This window comes from Micromys minutus, assembly GCF_963924665.1.
Source record: "Micromys minutus genome assembly, chromosome: 12".
Taxonomy (NCBI): Eukaryota; Metazoa; Chordata; class Mammalia; order Rodentia; family Muridae; genus Micromys; species Micromys minutus.
Window position 1 is genome coordinate 2,834,310 of NC_137981.1, and position 21,523 is coordinate 2,855,832.

Consider the following 21,523-nt stretch of genomic DNA (forward strand, 5'->3'; position numbering starts at 1 on the left):
TCTTCTGTGTACCTTTCCACTGACCTGGGTTTAGAAAACACTTCTTCTAGAATGAGTTTTATGACCACTGTTAGATATGGTGGGTCCCCATGGGGTGGGGGAGGGGAGTTATATTGCAGCTTTTCTTAGGTTTTAAAGAAAGAGCTTCGGGTTCCTACTCCCTGCCATAATAAAGGAAGGCATGCAACAGAAAATTGGACAGAAGGCATTGCCAATTTGCCAGCATGACAATTCCCCCAGCAATGACTTAGGAGACTGACCTTTCAGTTTTGTCAATTCATTTCTTCTCCTACAGCTACTTTTTTAAGTTGCATATATGACTCATCTGGAGAAAACACTCAGGCATAAAGGGAAGGGCTGTCCCTCTACTTGGTCTTTGAGTCATGATAAAATTCAGCATTCGCAATCCTATTCTATAAGAGTAGAGTCACCTCTGAGCAAGACCACCTCTGGGAACAGGGACTGCAAGATGTGGGGAAGGAAAGTAGAGTTGGAGCCCACAGAGATTCCCAGGACTCAGACTCTAGACACCGACATCAGGTTGCATATCTAATTTTATTGTTTAATACATAAGCTTATATATAGCTTTTCAGTCAGTTAGGGTATGGTAGTGCATTCAAGGGCAAATCGGAACACAAGTGTTGTTTTGCCAATCTGACTCATCTGCCCGTGAGCCCATAGGGAAGGGGCCAGATCACCCAGGGAGATTTCTGTGAACACAGAGGAAGCAGCCACCTCCCTGGCCTCAGGTCCTTTGTCGAGTTTCACTAGTGTAAGGCAAGTCAGAACTCCTCCAAAGGAGCCACGGAAGCCTATGGCGCTTCACACTCCATCCCACTCCTTCTAGCAGGTTTCCTTCCCCATCCTCCACACCAACCCTCCACTCTTCTAAGGACACATCCCTCGACAGAGGCCTCCTCTTGCTGCTCCCCATTTCATCTCAATCCTGCCATCATCCTCGACACCACACAAGGCATCATAACTTGACTCCTTGACTGTCTAACATTTCCTTTCACACATGAAAATTATCAAATATGTGTGCCGATCTAGTGGGGGAAGAACAATATAATGGCATGTCAATCCAGTGCCAATGCAGCTGTACTTCATGGGAGATGAAGGCAATGCTATCCTTCAGAGAGTGAAGCCGTCGTTCCTTTACTTAGCTGACATAATACTTATATTCCAATTGTAAAGTAGCAGCTACAAACAGGAGCAGAGAAAAGATAAGTTCTCTAAGGGAGTCCAGCTAAACTCTCACCATTATACAAGTTCTACTTATATGCAAGAGAATGTGACTACTACCACATGGGCATCCCCATAGTAGGTCAGTTCTATACACTCTTTACAAAGAAATAAAATTAGGCAAACACTACCGTGCAGATGAGCACCACCTCCTTGGAGTTTCTGCAGAGCGGTGACCAATCCGGTTGTCCCAGGACACCTAAAGAAAAAAGAGAAGTTCAGATGGTTGTCTCAGTGTCAGTTGAACAGCATCTAGACACAATGTCATGAGATGGAACTGTGAAGAACGCTGAGCTGTGTGCCTGCCTTAAATTGTTTAAGGAATTGTTTAAAGGGCTCTATAGCTTAGGGCAGCTTCTGTAACCATTGCCATTACTTGGCAGGAGGAGGATGTGGCTCAGAGGAGTGATGGTGATTCATATAGCGCCACACAAAAGCATTGTCAGGGTGGTCCTTTACCTGTCGGCATTCTGATTCCTATCCCAAGGCATTCCTAGACGTAGCATCTGGCTTCTTCAACAATTAGGAAGTCCTAATACTGGGCTTCAATGAGGTTGACCCAAGTTATAGTCAGGAGAACAAATCCATGGCTTTGTGGAATTCTATGTTATCCCCACTAAAGTTTCACGTGTGGATTGCTTAACTTCCCTCTTTCGAAACACAAGAGCTGACTATCATTGATTATAAGTACGATGTCTTAGTTAGGGTTTCTACTGATGTGACAAGACACCATGGCCAAAATCAATGTAGGGAAGAAAGGGTTTACTTCTTTTATACTTCCAGGTCACCCACGGAGAGAAGTCAGGAGAAGAACTCCGGTAGGACAGGTACCTAGACAGTAACCGATGCAGACAATGGGCAGAGTGCTACTCACTGGCTTGTCTCTCTGGCTTGCTGGCCAGCCACCAGTGCTGGGATAGCATGGCCCACAACAGTGTGGGGCCTTGGAAATCAGTCACTAATCAAGAAAATGCCTTACAGGCCTGCCTACAGCCAGATGGGTCCTTACAGGCCTGCCTACAGCCAGATGGGTCCTTACAGGCCTGCCTACAGCCAGATGGGTCCTTACAGGCCTGCCTACAGCCAGAGGGGTCCTTACAGGCCTGCCTACAGCCAGAGGGGTCCTTACAGGCCTGCCTACAGCCAGAGGGGTCCTTACAGGCCTGCCTACAGCCAGAGGGGTCCTTACAGGCCTGCCTACAGCCAGAGGGGTCCTTACAGGCCTGCCTACAGCCAGAGGGGTCCTTACAGGCCTGCCTACAGCCAGATGGGTCCTTACAGGCCTGCCTACAGCCAGAGGGGTCCTTACAGGCCTGCCTACAGCCAGAGGGGTCCTTACAGGCCTGCCTACAGCCAGAGGGGTCCTTACAGGCCTGCCTACAGCCAGATGGGTCCTTACAGGCCTGCCTACAGCCAGAGGGGTCCTTACAGGCCTGCCTACAGCCAGAGGGGTTTACATGGAGGCGTCTCTCGTCTCTGGGATGATTCTAGCTTGTGTCAGGTTGACATAAAGTAGCCAACACGGAGAACACAAGCTTTTTGTACAGCTCTCCAGGTTTAGATCCTACACAGCTGCCCAGTCTAACTGACCTTTTTACTCCACCTCAGTCAAGTGGGCATAATAAGATATGAGGGACACAACTTAGAGGGCAATTTTTTCATTGTGTGAAAGTGACTAAGAGATCAACACACTCTAGTGCTTACAAATGTCCCCACTGGCCAGCTTCTCTCTGCTGTAATCTCTACCTCTTCCTTTCCTTCATTAGCCCGGTTTTAAAATTAACAACACCAACAAACACAAAAAAAAAAAAACACCAAAAAACAATCACAACAACAATAAACCAATGTCACAGACATTAATTCATTCCCTGGGATTTTTGAAAGAGTCACCATTTCCTTTTTAAAATCTGATTATTTTGCTCCATATCCTGATACTTCCTCTGCTCATAATGAGACTGAAATCATTTTCTGTTATCTAGCAAATATTTACAGAAGCTACAGAGCTACCATAGATTATTTTCTATATGTCTCAACATAAAAGTCTCACGTTCTACCTGCATTCTCTTAGGGGGACAAGAGACAAATAAAATAAATATGTCATGTGCTTGAGTAATTAAATGGTGCTAACTGCTCTGGGAAATGTTGTTCTCCCCCTGCCCCTACCGCAAAGAGAGAAAAGAGAGAGAGAGAGAGAGAGAGAGAGAGAGAGAGAGAGAGAGAGAGAGAGAGAGAATTCCCATGTCCTGATAATGGAATAGAGGTGTTCAAGACAGATTAAGATGGTATCATACTGGAATGGGATGGATCATATTCAGCAGGAGTGGTTTACTTCTATGAGCAAGACCATGTAAAGACAGTGACAGCAGGAGACTGTTTCTAATGATAGAGCTAATGTGAGGTTGCTGCCAGGTAAGGGAGGCTAAGTTTTGTTAGCAAGCCACTAGAAGCCACAACTTATGCTTTGAGTACCACCCTATGAGCACAGTGAAATCTGGGAAGATGTTCACATTTTTAAACAAGGAGATTAAGAAAGACCTCATTAGGAATAAACATCTCAGGCAAAACCCCGAGTGAGATGCAGAAAGCAGACAAAAAACAAAAAGTTTTAAATGAAGGCATTTTCTAGACAAAGGATGCAGAATGTGCTTGAGAATGTTGATACATTGGAAGGGAAGCTGGTGTAGCTGCTAAAGAGAGTGGCAGGGGATGAGAAAGCAGGAACCAGCAGCTCAGAACAATCGGCCACTGCTGTTCTTTGGGCTTTTATTTGCTACAGGGTATGTAGCCACTGTAAGCTTCTGAGTTGAGTTGGACCAAGAGCTGGCTTGTATTGTAGTAAGGTATCCCTGGTGAGAATACACTGAAGTTAAGACCATTTATAAATCTCATGTGGGCCTTATTTATAATAGCCAGAAGTTGGAAAGAACCCAGATGTCCTTCAACAGAGGAATAGATACAGAACTTGTGGTAGGTATACACAATGGAGTACTACTCAGCTATCAAAAACAATGAGTTCATGAAAATCCTAGGCAAATGGATGGAACTTGAAGCTATCATCCTGAATGAGATAACCCAGCCACAAAAAATCATTCATGATATGTACTCACTTATAAGTGAATACTAACCCAAAAAGCTCAGAATACCCAAGAAATCATCCACTGGATTTAGGAAGCTCAGAGAGAAGGAAGGCCAAAAAGTGGATACCTCAGTATTTTTTTTAGAAGGAAGAACAAAACGTTCATGGGAGAAAATAAAGGGGCAAATAGAGGAGCAGGGATTGGAGAAAAGATCATCCAGAGACTGCCTCACCTGGGGATCCACCCCATATGCATCCAATAAACTCAAGTACTATTGCTGATGCCAAGTAGTGCTTGCTGGCAGGAATCTGATATGAATGCCTCCTCAGAGACTCTGCCAGAGCCATACTGATATAGAGGAGGATGCTTGCAGCTAACCATCAGACTGAACATGAGGACCCCAATGAAGGAGCTAGAGAAAGGACTGAAGCAACTGAAATGGTCTGCAACCCCATGGGAAGAAGTACATTATCAATTAACCAAACCCACCACGACTCCCAGGGACTAACACACCAACCAATGGATCCAGTTGCATATGTAGCAGAGGATAACATTGTCTGACATCAATGAGAGGAGAGGCCTTTGGTCCAGTGAAGGCTCATTTCCCAGTGTAGGGGAACTCTAAGGTGCTGAGGTCAGAGAGGGTAGTTGGGAGAGGGAGCACCTTCATGGAGGCAATGGGAGTGTGAGGAGGGATGAGATTGTGGGAAAAAGATAATATCTGAGATGAAACTGCAGAGAATATCCAATAAAAAATTTTGGGGTTTAAAAAAACTGTAATAAAATAAAATAAAATGAAATGAATCTTCTGCAGAAACCTGAAGAGGAAAAGTGCAGCCAGTACATGTGGACATGGTAGGGACTGGACAGCTTTGGGCTGTATATTCAGAATGCAAGATCCAAATGACTGGCAACACCGGAGGGAGAGGTCCACGCTTGACCTGTTATTGATGCAGAGGATTAAACTAGATAGCAAGACAATTCAGCTGTACTAACCATCTGAAGAACTGATCTCCCTGAGAGCCAGTGATGCCAAAGACACAGGACACATATTTGGAAGACATGGAGTAAGGAACCAGAATTTATAAGAAATCTCCTAAAGTTAATAAAAAGACAGAGAAGAGCATAACAGAGAAGTGGGAGGTGTTCAAAGAAAAAACTACAATGGATTATGAACTTAAGAAGCTCAGCAAGAAAATGGAAATTTAAATAATAAGATTTCATTTTCTGTCCATCCCAAGTAGTTAACATAAAAAAGCCTGGCAAAATTCAATGTTGTCCAAGATGTGAGGAAAATAACAATGTAATATTTCAATTACTCCTGGCAGAATCATGAACTGGGACCTTATTCTAGTGAGAGCTTTATTGTATGCATCAAAAGCAGTGTTGCACGTTCTGTTCATGGTGACTGGACATGGAAGATGTGCAGGGCTCAATTCACATGCAACAAGGAGGCATGTGGTGAGAGGACTAAAACAAAACGTTCCAATGACCTAAGATTTTAACCAAAAAGAAATGGAAGTAACTATGCAAGGAAAATCAGCTGGCTTCACATACACACTTCACATCATAAATAATTATTAAGCAACAAAAAACCTTGACGCACACAAACACAATCACAGGTGTTCTTGTGGACACACATATGCATATGGAAAAATACAAAAACTGATTGGTGAAGGGACACACTTAGATTCACAGGATTTGGGGCAGGAAGTGAGTAAGTTGGAGAGAATAGAGAGTTAAAAAAAAAAAAAAAAAAAAAAAAAACCACAGCAAAACTCTGAAAGCAAATCTGCCTAATGAGAAGGTACTTGTTTTGGATACTGGAAATTCAGGGTTTTAAATTTTAAAACCTTACAGGGTTTTGTTTTTTAATTTTATTTGTTTCTTTTTTTTTTTTTAAATAAAAAAGGGAAGATGAGTGGAGAGGGCAAGGAAAAAAGAGGAAGGGAGGAGAGGTGGGGGATGGAGTCAAGGTTGGGTTGATGGGTCACAGGGAGGGTTAGGGAGGGTCAGATGGGGTCAGGGAAGGTAAAGGAGGATAAGGGCAAGAGAGGGCCAGAGGTCAGGTCAGAAGGCAAGGAGCAGGGACAGTGCAGGAAGGCTAGGGAGGGTCAGAGAGAGCCAGGACAGAAGCCTCTTCATGTCTTGGACGGCACATGAATTGATCATAAGAGTTTGCTTTCTTAGGGACAGAATTCCAAACTGTGGAGCATATTGCTATTATAGCTTCAGTTTCTTTGTTGTTTATTTTGTTTGTGGTGCTGGGGATTGAAGCCGGGACATCAGACACTCTAAATGAGTATTTTACCAACGCCTTCCATACCCACCCCACAGTTCTGCTTCAGTTATAAGTAGAGACCAAGACTGAGTCATCCCAGCCTGCTCCAGTCTGCAGAAGAGCATAGAAGTTCATCCAGCACAGGGAAACAAATGCTATCCAGTGGTTCAAGAAGCCCTGTGCCAGAGGATCCCAGAAACCAGCAGTAGCATTAGCACCCTCCTCCACCCCAATTTTTGGAGCCACTAACACAAGAGGAAAAAGAGAAACACAGGTTTGCTGACAGAGTAAACCAAAAAAGTATTCCATGGACATCTTTCCAACCTTTTGGAAATGCTTGTTGCAATTTTCTAGAATCAAGGGAACAATATGCTTGATTAGTCCTCAGCCAACTTAGCAATTTTCCTTTTTTCAAATTTCTTTCCTTGAAGCCTGTTCATTATTAACCTCATATGTTCTAGGGTTGGAGACAAGGTTTTTCCTCGTATAAAGCAGAATCTTCACTTTCAAAACTGAGATTGCTTTGAGGATAACTCATTTTGGTCACTCATAATCAAAAGATCCTCTCTGAACCTAGGGTTACCTGTCAAAGGGCCTGCATTTGTGAAGAGGGTTCCTTGTCTTCCTGGAGGGAGACTCAACAGAGGAGAAAAACCTTACAGGAAATTTCACTGTCATGAAATGCAAGCCTGACCTGAGCCTCCAATTTTGAACCAATAGACATCATTTGTTTGAAAGTGCATTAGGTATAAGCTTACTTCAGAGGCCTTAGTTTCTAACTTTGAAAGGGGAGCAAACCCTTGAGTCTTGACCATACCAAATCGTTCCATGAAGGCAGCTGTGAAGTAGAAGGTACCAATCAAAGGTTGGATCGGCCCCAACTGTTTGGCCCATGTCCTAGTCTAGATATTCAGATACCATCATTTTGTGCATTACTTTACAGATCAATTCAAACAATTAGTTTTGGTTGATTTCTAACAGAAGGACAAATGAGGCAGATAGATTTGTGAATATGTCACAAACGTGTAATTTTGTGTCTTTCACTTGGACAATGCTAAACATGCTTCCACATATAGAATTCACTTTTTAGAGCTGCCTCTACACAGAATAGTTTAATTTGTCTGCCTAAGTGTTGACAATTATGTGGTGTGGTGTGACAAGCACTGAGAAGACCTTGCTGCATCATACAGACATACACAGCAGAGTGGCCTCAGCCGGGGCCATCCCTACCAGGATGGGTGACACTTTTCCACCCCATGAAAATAAAGAGTTCTCCGGTTTTTGGTTTTATGTTCCCATTTCTAGATAAAAACACAGCCATGGCTTCACAGTGAAATGACAGATGAAGCTATTCTGAGTTGTCAAGGGTTAAACTTTCAGATTGTTTGGGACACATGAAGACACTATAATCTGTTCTTCCAGATCATAGTCCTGGAAATGCTTTTTAGCAAAATAGAATCCAGTCTTGCATTGTGGTTAAGGATGTGGGTTTGGATCCTGAGATTTATTATTCAAACAGGCACAGGATCTTCTACCCAAGCCAATGACCTTCACACTCATGTTCCCATTGGTAAGCAGAGTTTATAACTCTGAGTTTTCAGGGGAGTTACTAGGGGATTTTGTGAATGCCCTTTCATGCAAAGGGCATGTTACATGGTTAAAATCAGACAGACGTCACCATCACCTTCTGTCCTCACTGGAGTCACCATCATTATGTTTAAGCAGATCTCCTTTTCCACCCACCATCTTCACTGCCATTCAAGGTTCAAGTACACAAACAACTCTCTGCATTATTTGTTTTTAATTAATTACCTCCATTAGTTTGATGAAGTTTTTACTGAGTATATAAGTATCAGACTCAGTGCTGGGGCCAGGAATTCTGAAACAATAATGAAATAATAAATCTCCAGAGACCTATTCAAGTGGACACTTGTTAAAAAGGATGACTCTTTTTCTTTAAAGCTAGAAGTAGAATGATAAAGTAAAAGAGTGTTGGTTCTAGATAAACAGAAGAAGAACTGTATTAGATCTTGCACTATGTGCATAAGGAAGATGCAAGCAAGGGGTAACAGGATTGCTATCTAAGAACACAAACACAGCCCCTCCTCACTGTCATTAAAAGTCAGCAGCAAACCATCTGAGTCATCGGAGTTAGTAGACTTTTATGAGAATCACCAGATAATGCTGGATTTCAGAGGAACACCAGTCAAGACAGAGATAAACCTGAACTCATGCCTACTTCTCAACACCTATTCTGGTGTTTGAGATGTATGCTACAGTTAGGATTCATCTTGGAGACAACATAGCCCACCTGTTATTTATTTTATTTTACTGTCACTTTTGGAGAAAACATTTTTCTAGGCTAACTTGCAATTTTCTGTGCAGCACAGGCTGTTCTAGAATGTACAGTAATTGCACTAGAAGAAAGAGAGAAAAACATTGATATGATCTTTCTTTTTGCCATTAGGATACTAAAGCTTCACAGGTCAAGAAAGGCCTTCCTAACAAAAAAGATTCCTGCATCAAATTTAGTTTATTCCATGGACCGAACGACTCACACTCACAGACAGTCACATTTCTGTTTCCTAGTTAATTATTATGTTGCATACAATACATGCACATTATAGCCACAGACTCTTTGTAAATTGATAGAAAGGAAACTGGAGGAGAGCAGAGGGGAGGGGGAGGGGAGGGGGAGGAGAGAAAAGAGGAGGAGAGGGAGAGGGGAGAGGAGAGGAAAGAAGTAAGGAGAAAGGAGGAGAGGAGAGTGGAGTAGAAGGGAAGGGAGGGGAGGGGAAGGGAGAGGAAGGAAGAGGTTCAGAAATACATGTGTCATTGTACCCACTGTACAATGTGTCTCTTTCAGTTTTCCCAGTAGTTGCTCAGTGAAAACACACACACACACACACACACACACACACACACACACACACACACACACACACACACACACACAAGCTTCCTGATGCAATTCAGGTGCATTAGAAATGGGGAAATCCAATCAGACCAGAATTCTACCACAAAAAGTGACGACAGGAGACTGGAGTGCACTACCCCAATAGTGATGTATCTTTGGCATAAAGATTTATCTGCAGTCAGCGATTACTTACTGTGGAGATTACAAACAAACAGAAACACTTTTAGGTGTTCATGTTGATAGAGTCACTCAATGATCCACTTCCTCTAAATCCTTGCAGATGATGTGACCCCTGAAATCACAGAAAGAAATCTACAAAGACAACCTCACATGGCATTCCTAGGCATCTCATCATAAATGACCTTCACTAGTTAGGTTTGTCGTGGTATTTGAACCAGATCTCAAAGCACCTCTGACTTTCATGTATACATGAGAAACACATATGATTAACTTTCTATTTTCCTCCAATAAGTGTTCCTTTGCTACAGAGGTCTGTCCCTGCCACAAACCAAATTAATAAAGAAAAAACTTTCTCTTTTCGTATACTTGCCACCATTCGAAGTTGTGAGGGAGAATGCAGTGTAGGGAAGGAGCACGATTTCTGTTGATACCCAAATGTCCCTAGAGAGCCAGAGATAAGCATACGATGAGACAGCATTAGCTAGAACTGGAAAAGTGTCTTAATATCAGAATATTTCTCTTTGTTACTGCAGTGCTAGAAAAGCCAAGAGAAATGTCAGCGTTTGAACCGGCACCCAATGGAGGGACCATTAAGCTTTTCTCTGACAGTAGGAGAATATATTTGCAATTTCCTGATGTTTCTTGGTTTGGAGAAAAATATGAAAGAAAAGTGAAAGCGCTGTCTGCCTGTTCTTTTGTTTTCCTCGCTCAAGCTCAGGGAAAACAAAATTATAAGATGATCTGTTTGGTTAACTATTGGGAAGACAGAAGTGAATTTAAAAACAATTTTTCACTCCCGGTACACTATGAAGTTATGTGTACTAATCATGGCTAATTCAAGCCAATTCTCTCTCTCTCTCTCTCTCCTCTCTCTCTCTCTCTCTCTCCTCTCTCTCTCTCTCTCTCTCTTCTCTCTCTCTCTCTCTCTGTCTCTCTCTCTCTCTCTCTCTCACACACACACACACACACATACACACTGCAACTGAGGAAATATTAAATATCTCATTCTAGAGCCTTACTCAACATGTTAATGGACATTTTTAATTACTCTCTGGCCTCCCTAGTGTGGTCAATCTACTGAATGCTAAAGTACTTTAACAGCCACAAGCAGTATACAGTGTGCTTCAAGTAGCTTCCATTGTGCCTGATTCTCTGGCAGATACCGAATCTTGATGGTTAAACCATTTTTGCACTGTCCCAAGAAACTCCCCAGTGCTAATGTGAACACTCCCCCCGCCCCAGCTAATTGCTAAAACCTCACAGAGAACATTAAGCAATGGTACTTGAGGCACTGTTACTAGATAAAGAGGAAATCTAGAGAGAGGGAGGGGGGAGGACAGCTGATGTGATTCTCAAAAGGCACAGGGAGGAAAGAACAGCAGCTGAATAACATTTTTTTTTTTTTTTTTTTAGGTAAGTTATCCCTTAGAGCAATTACCAGAATGTGAGAGTTCCCCTCATACTTTTCAACCTTACACTCTGAAAAAGAGTCTCTTCTAATGCAAGACTAAGAGAGCCAATTACTTCAGCACCAAGCCACATCCTAAATCCCTGGACTTGACAGTTCAAGTTTTTTTTTCCCCCTTAGAAAATGTTCTTCTAGAAATCTTCACTAACAACTCCAACTTTCTACATTTACACTCTGAAAAGATGAATGAGAACAAAGCAATTATGCACTAAAGTAGAGAGGGCACTGAGAAGGGTCTCCAGTCTTAGCTCCACCACCAAGGAGCTCTGAGGTCTGGTTCATACTTACAGTAAAAAGCAGCAAAAATAACAGTTAACAAACACAGGGCATTTGGTATGCGCAAGGTTTTCCAGCCCAGTTGCTGGTTCATTCCTGCACAATAACCTTTAAGAGAGGAAACTCCATCACACCATGTGACAGGACAGCAGGTAAGGAGCATGCTAATCAGCTCTGCCAGGCTGGAACTGAAAATCTGAGTCACTGTGAGGGAGTAAGGCCAGTCCATGGTCACTTGGCTCTGTTACTCTGGGCCAGTGGCAATACAGAGGACCACAGTGGGAGTGCACGGTGAAGAGAGACTGTGCACCTGCAGTAGCTGAGAAGCAAGAGGGAGGAGCTTGTTTGCCCATATGACCTTCAAGGACATTATCCTAATGCCCTAACTTCTGCCAGTTAGACCTCACATCCTGAAGACTCCACAACAGCCAAACAGAACCATGGGCTGCAGACCAAAGTTAAATACATGAGTCTTGGGAAGACAGTCTTGACCACAGTTGTAGAGAACAGCTTACCTATGTCCATCACCTGAAGTGGTTAGATCAGGATCCCAGCATAAAAATTCCCAGGCAGAACCCAGCCCTTAGCATCACACTGTATATCCAAGTGTGACTAACCCCTAAGGTGGGCTAGAAAGCTGCTTCCAACAACCAGGGGCTACAATTCATGATACCTGATAGCAAAATAGAAACATCTCATTGTTAGAGGTTTTCCAGGCCCAGGAAATAGCATCCTTTTAAGCCTCCTTGGCTTACAGTGGGTGTGGATTCTACAAAAGCCATCATAAGTGGAAGATATCGAAAGTACATTGACTATTCATCCTAGCTTAGTGACACAGGTTAGCTTATTACATCTCTAGCTTAGAGACCTCATGGTCTTGTACTGACTGGGACCAGGCTCACTCCTGTGGCCTAGCATAATAGAGAGAATTATGCCTACCTATCACTACCCCAGGAAACAGACTCCATTGAGAATTTGAAGTCTGGCTTCTATTGAATACATATTGGTTCTGTACCTTCATCAAATTAAAAGTCATTAAGTCGCATCATCTTAAGTCAGATACACCTGGCCTGGTTCTTATAGAGACTGTGGGCACTCACCCACTGGGAGAAACCTTGCTCTTTGCCTGGAACTATCTAAGCATCTTCTCATATTGAATCTTGAGATATTCACACACTATTCCTTTGATTCCTGTTTTAAAGACAAGAAAACATGGGCAGGATCAGTTATTTGCTGTGAATCATAATCTGTCTGTCTGTCTTGTCTCTATGTCTTTATTCTTTGTGTGTATGTATGTGTGCATACTGAACATCTGTGTAATATATGTGTATTTGTGCCATGCACATGCAGAGGTCCAAGGAGGGCACGGGCACCCTGTTCTTCCACTCTCTATTTCTTTGAGACAGGTTCTTTCAACAAACCTGAGGCCCTTCTCTTCCTTTGGCTGGCAGCTAGAGAGCTCTGGTGACACTCCTCTGTCTCCTCTCCCCTCGATGCGATGCCCGAAGTATTAGAGGGGCGTGTGGCCTCGGCCAGCTTTGCACATCGTTCCAGGTATCCAAACTCAGTTCCTCTTGCCTGCATATGAGGCATCATCCTTTGAGCTACTTTCTAGCTCCCGAAATCACAGTTTCTAAACTGTGGATGCTCGAATCTCTTTCTCAAGGGACGTCCCAATATCTAGGATAATTTAATCCATAGTTCAAGGTAAACTGAAAAATGAAAGAATTCATGACTCTCAAGACAGCCTACTCTGTCATTCAGCACTGTGTGTGTGTGTGTGTGTGTGTGTGTGTAAATTTTTAATGAAGAAGAGCCTCAGTGCTGGGGACATCTCTTAGTGAGTAAAGCCACTGTCACACAGGAGTGAGGAACTGAGTCTAAACCCCAGAGTTGACATAAAGCCAAGAACATTTATGCAGTCTTTAAGGTGCCTAAGGAGGAAAGGGAAGCAGAGACAGGAAGATCCCCAGATGCTCTTGGACCAGCCAGCCTGGTTAGTGCATTCAGCAACACACAAGAAAGCCTTTCTTAAACAATGTGGAAGGCAAACACAAATTCTCTGATGCCACACATAAACACAAAGGACAGGCACAAAAGCACACACGACCAGACAGCTCACATACATTAGCTTTGGTAGCCATTCCCCTTGAGTTGATACCATGTTTTTCTAAGCTGCACAAACCTGGGTTTCTTGCTCTCACTAGAGAAGAAATCTGTTCTCTTATTCATTTAAGAAATTATTTTTTTAAGATACATTTTACTTAACCCAATAGATCAAAAAATATTTCAACATGCAATAAACTTTATGATACATTAAACTTTTTATGTTAAGCATTCAAGATTCAGGATGTTCTTTATATTTATAGCCAATCTGAGCTCATAGTGTCTGAGAGTGCCGAGCGTCCACATGTCAGTAGTAGCTAGTGTTAGTAACAGTTGTAAGGGTATTAGGGTTGGATCACACAGTCCTAGAGGAAATGGTTTAGAAGAGCCATGGATATTGGTATTTCTAAGTTTCTTTTCTTGGGCTGACAGATTTCCTACCACAGGGTCTGTCTAGACCTGGACTGAACAGGATCCCATTATGGCGTCTACCAAAGTCTCCTGTTGACTCTCGGATGTGCTGACCTTTGCATGCCCTGGACTACTTGCTCTAGCTTTCCTCCGGAGGCTGAGGGGAAGTGAGAGGGCTGTTCCCAGTACTGCAGGAGGCAAGGACCAGAGATCCTCTATGTATTTAGAATCTTTTCAATGTTTGCTTAATATTCCTTAACTCCCACTTCATTCTCAGTGACGATAATTCCTGATCCATTCTGGAATGGCACCATCAGCCCCTCCCATTTTCCTTCCAAGTACCATTCCCCTTCTAAGTCAGTCTCTGGCTTTTGAAACTGTCCCTGTAGCTATAGTCATTCATTGTTTAACAACAGGTACAAATTCTGACAACAGTTCTTAGGCATCTCATCACCATCAAACAATATGGTGTGTACTTGCGTAAACTAAGATGGCTACAGCATTTCCAGAAGATATAAACTTACAGGATCCTGTTCAGATAGGTTATCTCCCATTCAAAATATCAGAGTCCAGTGCATGAGCATTAATTTTATTAGTTTTTTTCTTCTACTATTTCAATTAATTTAACCGACTATGTACATGTATCAAGTTCCTTGATCATCAGTACCCACAGAAAGAATGTACTACTTGTTTAGCTATTAGATTACTGGTGCACAATCTTTTTTTCCAGTTGTGGGGCACAGTAAGACATTTTACCCATATTTCAGTTTCTTTTCAACTTGATATTGGTATCAGTTTGTGTCTTTCCAATACAAGGTGTTTTGTTCCTTTGTTTCTTTTTAGGCACACAGTTTGAAAACATTTCTTACTCTGTAGCTTGTCTTTTCTTTTCCTGAGGAGAGCTTCCATTGAGTTACACATCTATTTCTTCATGAATACTCATAGGATAGCATCAAGTGTGGTCAACTGAATCTTTTAGCTCCATTGTCCTTCCTTAACACTGTTTTAGCTACTCCAGTTACTTTGCTCTCAATTAACTTTTAGCATAATCTTGCCTTTTTATAAACTAAAATTTTAAAAGAAAAAACATGAAACCTACATGTAATTTTGAACCTAAATGCAATCCTTACTGTGGTAAGACCTCAAAACTATGAGCACCATGTGTCTCTGAATTAATTTCCATTCTCTTTTACATCTTTTATCTGCATTGTTCAGTTTTGGCATGCAAGTTTATTAGACTCATCTGAACATCTTATGTATGACAATAATGTAAATTAGACTATATTTTTAAATTCAGTGTCTACTGTAAATTAAGCTTCTACATAGAATCACAGTGTTGTTCATGTTTTTGTTTTTATTTTTGTTTTTTTTTTAAATCTCTTATTCCACAATTCTACTGAGCATGCTCACTAACTTTAAGAGTCGGTTTTCTGTGCATTTTTTTTCTGTGCAGAGCATTGAAGTTTTTCTGTATGTCATTTGCAAATACCCATGTTTGCCTCTGCCTTTCTATCCGTCTGCTGTTCATTCTCTTTTGCGTCCTAACTGCTGATTAGAGCTTCCTGTGTGACAGTGAGTGACACAGAACAGTCTCCTGCGCTGTTCACTTCTCCCATTTTTACCCCAAACCTCTTTATTATTCTTTAATCTTCAAGAAAAGTTCAATTCTTCATTTGCCAAAATACCCAGGATTAGAAAAATGGGGTTAACTCTTTAAAGAATTTCTCTTAACAAAAATTAACCTTATAAAAAAAATTAAAGATTACAAAATTTAAAGTACAAAATTCAATCCAAGCAATCCATTCCTGCTTCAGGCCCCTCTCCTCCAAGAACCAGCATTGTTATATATGCCCTTTCATTATCTGACATCATTTAGAATTCCTTCTTCCTTCTACTCTAATTCCAAACTCTATCTTCCAGCACCATAATAACAAAGGGATGAAATCTCAGAAATGGTTCAAGAATTTATTTTTTAACCACTCTTCACCACTATACAAGTGTCTATTAGCTCTAAGGGCAGTGACTGCAACAGTTGTAGCAGCTGTATTAATCAACTACGGCCATGTGGAAGCGCATGTGATACTTCTTAATGTTTTGGGGGGAAATGTTTTTTTCACCACTAAGTATGATATTAGTTGTGGGTTTTTTTTTTTTTTTTTGCTTATTTATTTATTTCTGTGTGCACATGTGCATGAGCATAGGGATCAGGATACTGGCATGGCAGTCAGAGTACAGCCTGTAGGACTCAGTTCTCTCTTATCGTGTGGGTAGAACTCAGGCCTTCAGAGTTGGCAGCGTGTGGCCCACCCAGTCATTCACAGGTAAGTGCTGGGTTTTTATAGATACTGTTCATCAATTTGGTAAAGTTTCCTTACCTTTCATCACTTCTGAATGTTCTTTTCAAAAACCATTGTTGAATTTTGTTAAATGCTTCTTCCTTATTATTTTGTTATTTTGAATCTGTTTGTGTGATAAATTATACCCATTAATTTTTAAATAATTAGCCAGAATTATATTGATAAACTTACTAGTGAACCAGGCTTGCATTGCCCAAATTTTGATTGCTATCATTTCTTCAAGAATTTTCATTTACATGTTCATTAGAGTTGTGGCAATGGAGCTTTTGTTTAGTTTTTGCACCACGTTTGACTTTTGGTGAATCTTGATAATATGTTTATAAAATTAACTAAAAGAAATGGTGTAAAACTCAATTCCTCAGTGAATGTACTTAGGCCTAAATACTTGTGTTTTATACATTTTTAAAAAGATTAATTCAATTTCCTTAGTTGTTATGAGTTATTCATATTATCTACTTCCTATGGATCAACTTTAGGAATTTACTATGTTTTAATAGTGGTATATTTCATCTAAATTGTCGAATGCTGGGTGAACACGGTCCTCTTGTGCCTGGGCTCATAGCCCTTGCTTCCTGCATCGTATTTGGTCTTCTCTGCTTGGAGGTTTGTCAGCTTTACTGATTTTCAGACAGAACCCGCTATTCCTGCTTTATTTGTAGGAAAGTTTTTAAGAACACATTCCTTTAGTTTCTGTGCTTTATGTCTCTCTCCAGTTCTCTCAAGTAGAGCCTTCTTACAGTCTGGTAACAGCTCAGCTAAGTTTGAACTTAAATGCTTTATTTATAAAATCTAGCTACATAATTTTAAGACACCTTATGTTCTGTTTGTCCTCTTTACTTTTTTGTTATTTAGACTTTCTATCCTTTTATGAGAGCTACATGAACATTTGAGTGATTTACTTGGTATATTCCAAGTGTTTTATTTTTTTATTTTATTTTTTTAAACTTTATTTTACAAAACAAAGATAAAAGGAAAAAAATTTAAACATTTTTGCATAAATGTATACAAATACATTTTTGTCAGTGCTTGGCTTTTTTTTTTTTTTTTTTTTTTTAAGGTTTGATACTCTGCATTAAGGTCTTACTAGTTACAATGAGCAAAAAGTATGTGTAAAACAGGATGTAACCTGGAATTGTCAACGTTTTCTTGGTGAGTAAGGATTGAGCATAATGTCTTTTTTTTGTTTGTTTTGTTTTCTTTTTTTCCTGAACTTCACACAGTCTGTGGGTTGCTTCTGGGGCAGTCCGAGCCTCTGGGGTTAGCATCCCATCCAAATGTTTTAGAACACCGCTCTGCACAGTTTTAGTATATGTGTTGAATATCACATTATATATTGATAATATAAGAGATTCTTGGTATCTTCATTCTTCTGATTTAAATAAGAATTAAAATCCCTCTTTGCACCCTTACCTCTATACATTAAACGATGATCATAACTTCTTCTGTACATATCTGCTTCATGTTCTTATCAGAGTGTTCAACTATTGAACACCATTTACAACTTCCCAGATCATTTTCCTTCTGGTGTTCTACTTTCCCACAGATTTATCACATTAAAATTTCCTAACACACATTTCACATTATTTACTGAGGGGAAATCTACCAAAGCCATTATTCATGAAAGAAATTGATGTTTGTATACTTTGCCAAACTTGCAGTCTACTCTCCAGAAATTCTCAGTGTCCAGAGACCTTCAGATTGTGACTGGCTCTATGATGCCCTACTGACAGTTTGTCAGGCACCTAGGGCCTTTCCATAGGATGGAAATGGAACTCATTTCTATAGGCGCTGAATAGTTATAGGACTATAGCCAACACACTTCTGTTGATCAACCATCATTTCAGAAGCAAACAGAAAAAACGTAAGATTATAAGGAAAGGTAACAGCAGTGCTTAACTACTTCCTGGTTTATTTTTAGTCAAATCTTTGGAAGAAGTGTTTGTCACATTCATGCTGCCTCAAGTGTCATACATGTTTGGCCTTGGAGAAATGGAAGAGAGCTGGGACTGGAAAGATAGCAAGGTCATTAAATTACACATTGCACAAATATGTGAACTGAGCTCAGATTCCCCAGAATGTATGTAAAAAGTTGTCATGGTGATCTATGTCTGTAATCATAAAGATGGGGAGGCAGAGACAAGAAGATTCTCAGTCACTCTTGATCTCCAAGTTTAAACAAAGACCCTGTATCAAAAAGTAAAGTGAATAACAATAAAGGAAGATGCACTACATGAACTTCTGTCCTCCAAATGCACACATGCACACACAAATTCAATTTGATTTAGTCTACACCTTGGAGTCAGGTTCTTCATTTTAGTTTACTTATTTGTGTATTCATTTATGTTTACTTTAAATTTACTTTTATTATTTATTATTTTAAAATTACACACACACACACACACTCGTTCATGTGAGTGTAGTATCCTCAGAGGCCAAAAGCATTGGATCCCCCTGGAGATGGAGTTCCAGGTAGTTGTGAGATGCCATACTTACCTAAAGGAAAGGGAACTCAGGCCCACTGTCAAACCACCAAGACTCTTAATAAGCCAGTTCTTGAGCCCCAGGTTCTTCAGTTCTTAAATGTCAAACTGTTTAACAAAATGAGAAATCTGAAAATTGCCGATAAGAAAATGAAGATATCCATGGTTATATTATATTAGCAGACAGGAAAAGGAGCCAACACAAGCTCCTTGTTGGGGCCTGATCCAATCAAACTGGAAAGAAACATGGTGGTGTTCCACTTTTATTAACATATTTACTCTTTTTATTCAAATCTATTTTCCTTCATGATATACTGTTGTTTTCTGTGTTGTTTCTTTGACTCTTGTGTGTATAGTCCTATCAAGGGTGTTTATAGTGCAGTCAGTGTGTACAGAGCTGTCAATGTGCATGATCTGTCAGTGTACAGTGTTAATGGGGTGTCCAGTACTGTTGGTATGCTTGGTGCTGTCTGTGTGTACAGTACCGTCAGTGTGTGGTGCTTAACACTTTGTCAGTGTGAATGAGTCAACTCCTCAGAGGTGGGAATGTATTCCCACAAATTCTTTCCCACCAAGTGTTCTTTTTAGAAATCCTCCCTAGTCATGTCAAATACGAAGTAAGATTTTCCGTACTTGTTGACATTTTGATTATATTCAGAGGCAGGTATGTGGGACAGAACAATAGTTAACTTGGACATGGGCTTTGCTCAGACACGTTCAGAGTGTCTCTGTTCATTTTTGAGTAAACATCCCTTCATTTTGAACAGAGATTTTTTTCTACTTGAATGAAATGTTTGTGACACTATTATTAACATGTGATCTTGATTTCTCATCTACTTATGCAACATGCTACAAAAAAATTATATCATAAAAGGAGTCTGCCTCGCAGAAGCTTCTCAATTTTATATAAGAGCCCATTTGTCTATAGTTGACCTTAGGGCCTGAGCTATTGATGTTGTGTTCAGGAAAATATCCTTTGTGCTGATATGTTCAAGGCTCTTTCCCACTTTCTCTTCTACTGGATTCAGAATTTCTGGTTTTGTATGGAGGTCCTTCATCCACTTAGACTTGAGCTTTGTACAAGAGATAAGAATAGATCAATTTGCATTCTTCTTCATACAGACCTCCTGGTGAACAGCACCATTTGTTGAAAAGGCTGTCTTTTTTTCCACTGGGTGGTTTTGGCTACTTTGAAAAGGATCAGGTGAGCATAGGTGTGTGGGTTTAATTCTGGGTCTTCAAGTCTATTCACTTGATCTACCTGCCTATCTCTGTAGCAATACCATGCAGTTTTATCACTATTGCTCTGTAGTATGTTTTAGGGTCAGGGATGGGGATTTTTCCAGAAGTTCTTATTGTTGAAGATAGTTTTCGCTATCCTGGGTTTTTGTTATTCCAGAAAAAAAATTGAGAATTGTTCTTTCTATCTCTGTAAAAGAATAAGTTGGAATTTTGGTGGGGATTGCTTTGAATCTGTAGATTGCTTTTGGCAAAATGACCATTTTTACTATGCTGATCCTTTCAATTTATAAGCATGGGAAATTTTTTTATCTTCCAAGATCTTCTTCAACTTCCTTCTTTAGAGACTTGAAGTTCTTATCATATAGATCTTTTACTTGATTGGTTAGGGTCCCACCAAGGTATTTTATATTCTTTGTGACTATTGTGAAGGGTGTCATTTCCTAATTTCTTTCTCAGCCTGTTTATTATTTGAGTAGAGGAAGACTGCTGGTTTGTTTGAGTTAATTTTATATCCATAAGATGGCCATTTTTACTATATTAATTCTGCCAATCCATAAGCATGGGAGATCTCTTCATCTTCTGAGGTCTTCTTTAATCTCTTTCTTCAGAAACTTGAAGTTCTTATCATACAGATCTTTCACTTGATTGGTTAGAGTCACACCAAGGTATTTTATGTTATTAGTGACTATTGTGAAGGGGGTCATATCCCTAATTTCTTTCTCTGCTTATTGTTTTTCAGTTATAGAAGTTCTCTGCTGGAATTTCTGGGATCTTACATCAATGGACTTTGCCCCACTTCCCTACCGTTATGAACTAAAACCTCTGTGGAACCATAATTCAACAGTAACCTTTTTTCTTTTACATCATTTGTCCTAGGAGCTTGATTTACAACATTGAGAAAAAAATAAGTAAGGTGTAGTACATATTTAGAATTGAACTCAACCAACTAATGGCATCTTACAGTACTTACTATACTTGATAATGAAATAACAAAAGTAATGACAGGTTAGGAGACATGCCCCAGTCGTTAAGAACATGTATTATTCATTCCCAAGTTCAGTTCTTAGCATCTACTTTAGGTAGCTCAGAACTGTCTGTGATTCAATCGCAGGGTGTTCTGACATTCTCTTCTGGCCTCTGAGAACACGCACATATACCATAAAATTCTGTACAAATAAACAGTTATTAAATTCAGGGGCTGGAGAGATGACTCAGCTTTGAAAAGTACCCACTGCTTTATCAAGATCCTACATTCATTTTTCAGCAGCACATAGTTTGTCACAACTGTGCCAAACCCAGTTTCAGGAAATCTACTACTCTCTTTTGGCCTCTTCATGCACTAGGCATGCATATGTTGTATGTGAGCATGTACACACACACACACACATACACACACACACACACACACACACACACACACAAAGGCAAACACCAGACACGTAGAATAAATTAAACTATTGTAAACAAAAAAAGGTCATCAGAAGTC

At 40.4% G+C, this 21,523-nt stretch overlaps 1 protein-coding gene across 3 annotated transcripts in view; it reads right to left on the reverse strand.

Annotated features, from left to right (window-relative positions):
* The window catches only part of FHIT (fragile histidine triad diadenosine triphosphatase), a 1,443,778-nt gene that overhangs the window by 1,029,409 nt on the left and 392,846 nt on the right, over window positions 1-21,523 (reverse strand). For all 3 annotated transcript variants that reach the window (XM_080926902.1, XM_080926901.1, XM_080926903.1), the window contains one exon: window positions 1,374-1,441. The gene's annotated coding sequence lies outside the window, so the exon portion shown is untranslated. The remainder of the gene's footprint in view (window positions 1-1,373; window positions 1,442-21,523) is intronic.